We start from the raw sequence: 8,263 nt of genomic DNA on the forward strand, positions 1-8,263 counted from the left end.
CCAGAAAGACTTTGTTTAGCATTTCTCTTAATGCAGTTCTATTGGTGACAAATTCTCTCATCTTTCATTTATCTGAAAAGGTCATTACTTCATTTTCATTTTAAAGAGTATTTTCATTGATTTAGAATTTGTGGTTTACAGGTTTGTACTTTCTTCTCTTATACTTTAAGGATATCATTCCATTGCTTTCTAGCTTCCATTTTTTAAAAATGAGAAGCCAGCCATCGATTACATCATCGTTCAATGTGTTTTTCTCTCTGTATAGCTGGTTTCAAGATGTTCTCTGAATTTTTGCTTTCGGAAATTTTACTATGATGTTTGTCTTTTTTAAAAATCCTGCTTAGGGTTTGATGATCTCTTGAGTCTGTAAATTGATTATTTTTCTTAACCAAATTTTAGGGGGATGGTGTTATTTATTCAAATCTTCTTCTGCCCCATTCTTTCTTGGACTCTAATCACACATGTGTTGGGCTGCTTAATATTGTCTCAAGTTCATTTGATATTATCCTACGGTCAATTTTTTTAAATCTGTTTTTCTCTGTTTTTCAGATCGTATAATTTCTATTGATTCATCTTTGGGTTTCACTTTCCTTTTCTTCTCTCATTGCCAAACTGATGTTGTCTAACCAACTAGTCTTTTTTTTTTTAATTTCAGATATTGCAATTTTCAGTTCTAGAATGTCCACTCGATTCTTGTTTACAGTTTCCATTTCTATTCTAAGCTTCTCTATCTTTTCACCTACCATGCTCATCTTTAAGTCTTTGAACATATATTTTAAATATATGCTTTAAAATCTTCACTAATTCTAATACATATGTTATCTAATGGTCTGTTTCTATTGGCTGATTTTTTACTGCATCACACATTTTTTAAAACTGCATCACACATTTCTATTTCTTCACATGTCTTGTAGTATTTTTATTATATACAGACATTATAGATGAGACATTGTAGAGACTCTGTATTCTGTTATCTTCCACTGAAGTATGTTGACATTTGTTCTAGCCAGCAGTTAAATTACTAGATAGTCAACTTAAATTGTGGAGGCTTGGCTTATTTAGGACTGTGGGAAACGCAAGGTGTTTACCAAGCCTCTCTTATTTGATAGCATTCAAACTCTAAACTCTTTCTCTTCTATGGTTGGTTGCAGTTGAAATCTCTGCTCAGTTCTTCAGTCTTTCCACTTTTGCTCCTTGGAGTCTCCCCTATGTATGTACAGTTCAGGGGTCAAGCTAGGATTTTAAAAATTTTATATACAGATTTGGGAGCTTCTTTTTGCTATGGCTACCTCTGTATGGGATTTCTTTTCTCAGTTTTCAGATTCTCTGGCAACTCTAAATACCACATCTCAAACCAATAAGATCAAGACTTTCTGTTGAATTCTAGTTACTCTGAGCCACACAGACTAGGGCTGATCTTAGGGAAAAATCATATAATGTGAATTTCATAAAATATGTTTCCCTTTTCCCCATTATTTAAATTCTTTTCAGCTTTTGTTTGCTTTTGGCCACTTCTCATGGCTTCAAATTATATATGTAATTATAATTATAATTTATAATTATAATCTCTGGAAGGGTTAGGCTGACACCAGATATGCCACCATAATGAGAAATGGAGCCACTCCTTGTCTTCTTTTTATAAAAGAAAAATCTGTTTATAAAATTAATGCTTAATCATTGAAGAAAAGTTGAAGGATACTGAAAAACATAAAGAACAAAATTAAGTAACTACAACTATCTGGAGTTAGTCACTGGCAACATTTTGGTAGACATCTTCCTAGTCTTTATGCTAGCCATCTGTGTGTGTCTGTCTGCCTGTCTGCTTGTCTATCTGTCTATCTGTCTGTCTATCTATCTATCTATCTATCTATCTATCTATCTATCTATCTATCTATCTATCTATCTATCTATCTATCTATCTATCTATCTATCTATCTATCTATCTATCTATCTATCTATCTATCTATCTATCTATCTATCTATCTATCTATCTATCTATCTATCTATCTATCCATCCATCCATCCATCCATCTATCTACCTACCTATCTACCTACCTACCTACCTACCTATCATCTATTATATCCTTTTCCTTTATGTTGTGGCACCACTGCTTTTTTGATTTTTTTCCTCCTTTCTCTAGCCATTTTCTTCATGGGTTCCTTTTTCTCCATCCATTCTTATGACACTGTTTGTATCTTATTAGCAGGGACTACCTGTAAAGTATCTCAGTGTCTTCAGTCCTTGGCAAACTATAAACATTCAACAAATATGTGCAGAATGATTAAACTTTCCTATGCAAGACATAGATTTTCTTTAACCTATAATTATGCATTCTGTAGTAATCACTACAGCTATTCATAAATGTTCTTTTTTCTTCTAGCATACGGTAAGACTGTACTTCTCCACTGTGTTGAATTCAGGTGGGACCATGTGACTTGCTTTGGGCAATAAAATGTGAGCAGAATAAATGTGTCACATGTTGGCAGACACTTTTAGGACAAATGAACACCACCAGTTTCTTTTCTTCTGTGGAGATGATTAGCAATGATCCATTTAGGGGCTCCTCTGTCAAGCTGGATCCTGGATTAAGGATGATGGTAATATGAAGGAGAGCCCCCACGTAACCCATGACAAACATGGAGATGGAACACAAGCATGAAGTAAATCTTTGTTATTTTATACCAGGTGAGACATTGTAGAGACTCTGGATTCTGCCGTCTTCCTCTGAAGGATGTTGATAGTTGTTCTAGCCAGCAGTTAAGTTACTAGGTAATCAACTTAAATTGTGGAGGATTGGTTTTACACTTATTTGAGTCTGTGGAAGATACAAAATATTTACCAAGCCTCATAGGTAAACTATGACTGAGGGCTGACTATGTTCATAAACAAAGTTTTATTGGAACACAGTCATGTTATGGCTATTTTCACTATAAAGGCAGAGTTGAGTAGTTATTACAGAGATCTTATGGCCTGCAAGCCTAAAATATTTAGTATGTGTCACTTTAAGAAAAATTTGCTAATTTTTCTTTTAAGCTGCTGAAACTTGGGACTTGTCACTGCAGCATAATCTAGGCAAGCCTAACTGATACACATTCTAAATATCCAAATGAATATCAGGAATGGGCTGGAGGGAGGAGAAGCCACAGAAAAGCCAGATGCAGTGACCCTAGAAGACCAGCGTAACTAAATTTGTATTTCTTAACTTTTTAAAGTCATCATGTTCCTCTTTCATATATATAATTTTTTTTTTAATTCACACCATTCTTAATGTTTAAAATGTAATCATTTGTTCTTACCAAGAACAAGTTGACATTATGGTAATTTCTGAAGGAAGTTTTATTTTGACCTTGAGACACTTTTCTTGTTTTGTTTGTTTTTACTATTGTTTTGTTTTATTTTGAGGTATATCAGGGCAAGTATATCTCCTTGCAGTGGAGAACAGAATAGAGTGGATCACTTTCAGTATTGGCTTGTTTTCTGCTTTGTAATCTGTGGCAGCCTTCCTCCCAGAGTCTGACAACCACTCTCCAGCCCCTGTGAAGGATCATAGGACTATAGGACTTACAGCATCGTTACAGAGGGGAAAAACCTGAGGATAGAGGTCGATGGGACCAAGGCTCCAAAAGAAATGTATTTATTTCCAGAGTCCAAAGGGGAAACTGCAGGCTACTCCATCGCTGAAATAGGAGGATGAAAGGACTAACAGCCAGAAGGACATAACATGGGGGTGAGGATTTTGAGAAGGGAAGGATCTCCAGACTAAAAGGTAGAAATGACAGGGAGTGCCTGGAAGGGTTTGATCACAAATCCTTCCTGAGCCAAGCTATCTGGACAAGGAGAGACTGTTCTTCCGAGAAACCTCAGTGATCACTGCTATCTGTACCTGCCAGGAATGCAAATGGCTTCCAGTACCCTGTGGGGCCCAGCCCAGGTCCTTTGCCCCCTTCCCTTCTGCTAAGTCTCCTCCTCTATTTCTAGCCATGGCCTACCCTGCTTCCTAGGGTTCCTTAGATTGACATTCCCACCCCATCATATCCTCACCACATGAAAGAAGTACAAGGGCTCTTGCCATTTCACCGGATGCAAAGACCCCAGGACTGTGATGCCCCAGCTCCAGGTTCTAGCTACACCTTGACCATTACCTAACTGTGCCATCTTGGGTTATTTATTCCCTTGGCCTCATTAACTTCACTTGTAAAATTAGGAGTTGGATGATATCTGTAAAGTCCCTTTTGCTTCTGCAAATCACTAACAGGGAATTAGAGACTACCAAAAACAAACAAATAAAGTTACAGGCTTTTAGGAAACCTCATATATCCTCATAAGTTTCATCTGAGTATGAGGAAATGAAAATGAGACCAATCCTTTCTCCGATTCCTTTTGTTGACAGAGGGAAATCTCCTGTGATACAGGAAACTGTCATTTGTATGCCAAAAGGTAGGAATCACAGATCAACAAGTGGGTTTCATGTTGCTTCCAGATTTAAGGAGTCTGAGTGCCAATTTGGGTCCTAGGTAACAATTTGTCCAAGATGCTTTCATAATTAATGATAACAAGAGAAGACTTTTGGAAATGAAAATGAGACTGAAAATTTTGGAACATTTAGCCACTAAATAGTCTATTCCTTAAAAAGTGAAAAGAAGAAATCTTATTTTATTCCAGGCCAGTGAAGCTCACCCAGCATCCCCCTCCCTGGAAACCCTGGCCCCTTGATCCTACCTGCAGAGAGCCAGATAACAGAGAGGTTCAAGTGCAAACTCCAGAGTCAGCCAGCTTGAGTTGGAGTCTCCACCCACCACTTACCAGCGTGGCTATGGGCAAATACCTAACCCTTTCTAAGCCTTAGTCTCCTCGCCTGTACAATGGGTACCTGTGTTATAGGGATGTTAGGTTTAAATGACAGAAAGCAAGTCATGGCCCCAGAACAGAATCTAGGGAATAGTGAGTGCTCAATAGACACCAGCAACGTCATTGTACTGAATCCGGGTGGATTAGACAAATCTTAAGGCAGGAGACCCCCCACCTCCCACCCCGCGGCTCCCAAACGCAGTCTGCCACCTACTCTTCTCCCCAGAGCCTCCTTTTATGGGATCCACCATTCCTTGATACCCTACAACTCAGTGTGCCTTTGGACTTGTGTGCTGAGCAGCAGGCAGAGTGGAAGAGCTGCTTATGGAACCAGGGGCCCTCGGCCTTCTGATCCAGAAATTCTCCCTTTTCATCCTTGGTTAGTAGGCAGGGGTCAAAGTGAAAACACCAGATCCAGTAGGAGCCTCCCTTCTGGGGCAAGAGAATGGAGAGCGTTCAAAGCCCCGCTCTGCCATGACTTAGGTTAGCGCTTGGTACTTGGCGGGGCCCAAGAAGCATTTGCTTCCCCTGCTATTGGTAGTGGCTCCAGAAGCCATGTGAGAAGGTGCCAAGTCTCCAGTAACAACACTCATCTCCCCATCCCCATTTTTGTCTCCTACCCCTGAAGAAAGTTCTCGGCTGCCTCGGTCCTTATTAGAGTTTACCTGACCCAGGCACCCCAGCCACTCCTGAACCACCTGGCAAGAGAGTCACCAAAGCCGGCTTGGGGCCCCATCGAGGTGCAGAGGCGGTAACGCGGCGCGCCTGGGAGCAGGCGGACTGGCAGGCCCCCGAGCAGCCCTATCCGCCCGAACCGGCCGGCGCTGCGGGCCGACATCAAGGGCGCCGGGCCTGGAGCGCGGGGTTCGCGGCGCCGAGCTGGGTGGCGGTAGAGGAACCAAAGCCTCGCCGGTCCGCACGTTTCTGGTGCTTTAAGGACAGGAAAAACTTCCTCTGACAAGGGCAGTGATCGCTTTCCTCTTCCGAAGAAGCCGCCGTCCTCATACTCCGCCGCTCTGAAGAGGCTGCCTGGCGGGCGTCTGGGGTGGCAGGGGCGACCCGCCCCCACGGCGCTGCCCGGCACTCGGCCCCGATTGCTCAAAACTCTCCAAACGACAGAATGGGTTTAAATGGAGATAAATAATGACGGTGGCATGACAGCTGTGATTGCAGGGATGCAAATCTGCGCGAAAACGCTGGCACCGGGAGCCCGCAGCTGCCAGCGCGCAAAGGCTTCTCGGAGCTCGGAAGAGTGTTGAGGTTTTCGGTCCCCAGACGCTAAGGAAGTTCTGGGGCTGGACAAAGGCGCGGACGTTTGCTCATGACCGGGTCGGAAGCCCGCAGGCCTCGGCAGGCGGGGGAAGGGGGCGGGGACGATGGAGGGCGGCAGCCGGACCCCTAGCAGGGCTGTGCGCCCCGCGGGGCTCGCTACCCTTCTCCCTAGGGTGGCCTGGGGAGGCTGGGCGTTGGAAAGGGGGAGGGGGTGCTGAGACAGATTATGGGGAGGGCCTCAAGACGTTCCCACAGCCGACCTCCAGAAACACAGGCAACTGAGACAAAAACAGGACGACGAAGAAAAAAATGAGAAAGACGCAAAAAGAAAAAAGAAGATGGAAAAAGAGGGGGAAGAATCAGTGGGAACAGTTAATGGCTAAGTCAGTGCCAGGATAAGTTCTCAAAGAGAAAGAGGTAGGATGTAAAACAGTGGTTCTCAAAGTGCATCCCTGGAACAGCAGCGTGGGCGTCACCTGGGAGCTCGTTAGAAACGCAGACCTACCGAATCAAAAGCTCAGGGAGTGGGGCCCGGCAATCTGTGTTTCTGCAAGTCCTCCAGGTGATTCTCATGCTGGCCCCAGTTCGGGAACCACTGGTACAAAGGAAGGGACACTGGCCTGGGGCTGCGAAACTGAGTCCCTCGGTTTTCCCATCAATAAAAGGAAGGGTTGGACTAGATCCCAGGACACTGGTAGATGGAGTCAGGCAGGTCACACAGAGTGAGGTGGGCCAGGTAGATAATGTCACACCTCAGAGGACCTGTTACCTGGACCGAAGTTGGGACAGATGTTGCCATATTATCTGGTTTTGCAAGAGAAGCTGGGAACCCATTTTTTTAAATGTGAAATCTCCTGGTTTTTAAAACTTGGCAACTAATTAAACATTTTAAAACATTGTTCGGGTCTTCACTACAGGCCAAGCAAACACTCTGCAGACTGAATTTGCCCTGTGGATCTCAGTTTATAGTCTTTAAACTCCGGGATCTCATATGACATGGACTGACACAAAAACATGGCTGCTGTCCTGAAATAGAAAAGTAAGGCTTCCTGAACTTCTCAGGAATATTATTAGGAGAGAAAGTTTTTGTCATAGTCAGACAGAAGTAGTATTATCCATTAACTCCCTCCTTGCTGCTTCTATCACGTTCTTAATCAGGGAGCCCCATTGTTCTGATTATAATTTAGACCTAAAAATTGCTGATTCCCAGAACAGTGGGCAACTTCCTCAAAGTCATCTGCCAGAGCCAGCCTATGTATTGTCATCTCCCCAACTACAACTTTCTTATCAAGGCCCACTCAAAAAAAAACACAGTATTTATTGACTGTTTTTCTTACACACCAGGCATTGTTACAAATGCTTTGCATGTATTAATGCTTTTAAACCTACAACTCTATGAAATAAATATGGTATTGTCTCTCATTTTACGGATGAAGAAACAGAGGCCCATAGGGGTTAAGTGATTTGTCCAAGGTCACTCAGCTTGTATGCAGTAAGTGGCGGAGCTGGGTTTTGAACCCAGGCAGCTTGACTGAGCCTATCACATTTTACTGTCTCCCCTGCTCTCAATATTAAGCCTCATCCTGTCCCACCCAGATAGGGTCCCTAGGGATGAGTCAGCTCAGAAAGACATAAAGGGACTGTGCTGACGGAGTAGAGCAGGTCCAGCGCTTGAGGAGCTGTGACCTAACCAGGTCAGCCCCTCTGCAACATGCCGGATAATGTAGCCAGTCCGGCTTAAGGTGTCACAGAGTTTGAAAGCTTTAACAAAGGAGGTATCATCCAGAGAAGATGAAAGAGCAGAGCTGTTTATTTGAGGATTAGAGCCTTAAGAAATGTCTATAACACTGCAGGCTGCATTTCTGCGTCTTCCTTGTATCTGACAGTATTCTCAGGGCTTTGGAGGTAAGAATGCCCGGTAACCTAGTTTAATGTTACAAGGCTCTCTAGGCAGAGGAGCGGTCTCCCTACCACACAGCACTTCTTCTTAAGGGCTCCAGATGGAAAGAGCACCAAAAAAGAAGTCAGGGGACCTGGGTCCTAGCTCCAGCCTTAGAAATAATTGAGCCTGAGACCCAAGAAAGTTATCTTACCTTTCTGGGTTCCAGATGCGTCCGTTTCTATTTTGTCCAATATAGTAGC

The sequence above is a fragment of the Pteropus alecto genome, unplaced genomic scaffold, assembly GCF_000325575.1.
Source record: "Pteropus alecto unplaced genomic scaffold, ASM32557v1 scaffold55, whole genome shotgun sequence".
In the NCBI taxonomy this organism is placed as follows: Eukaryota; Metazoa; Chordata; class Mammalia; order Chiroptera; family Pteropodidae; genus Pteropus; species Pteropus alecto.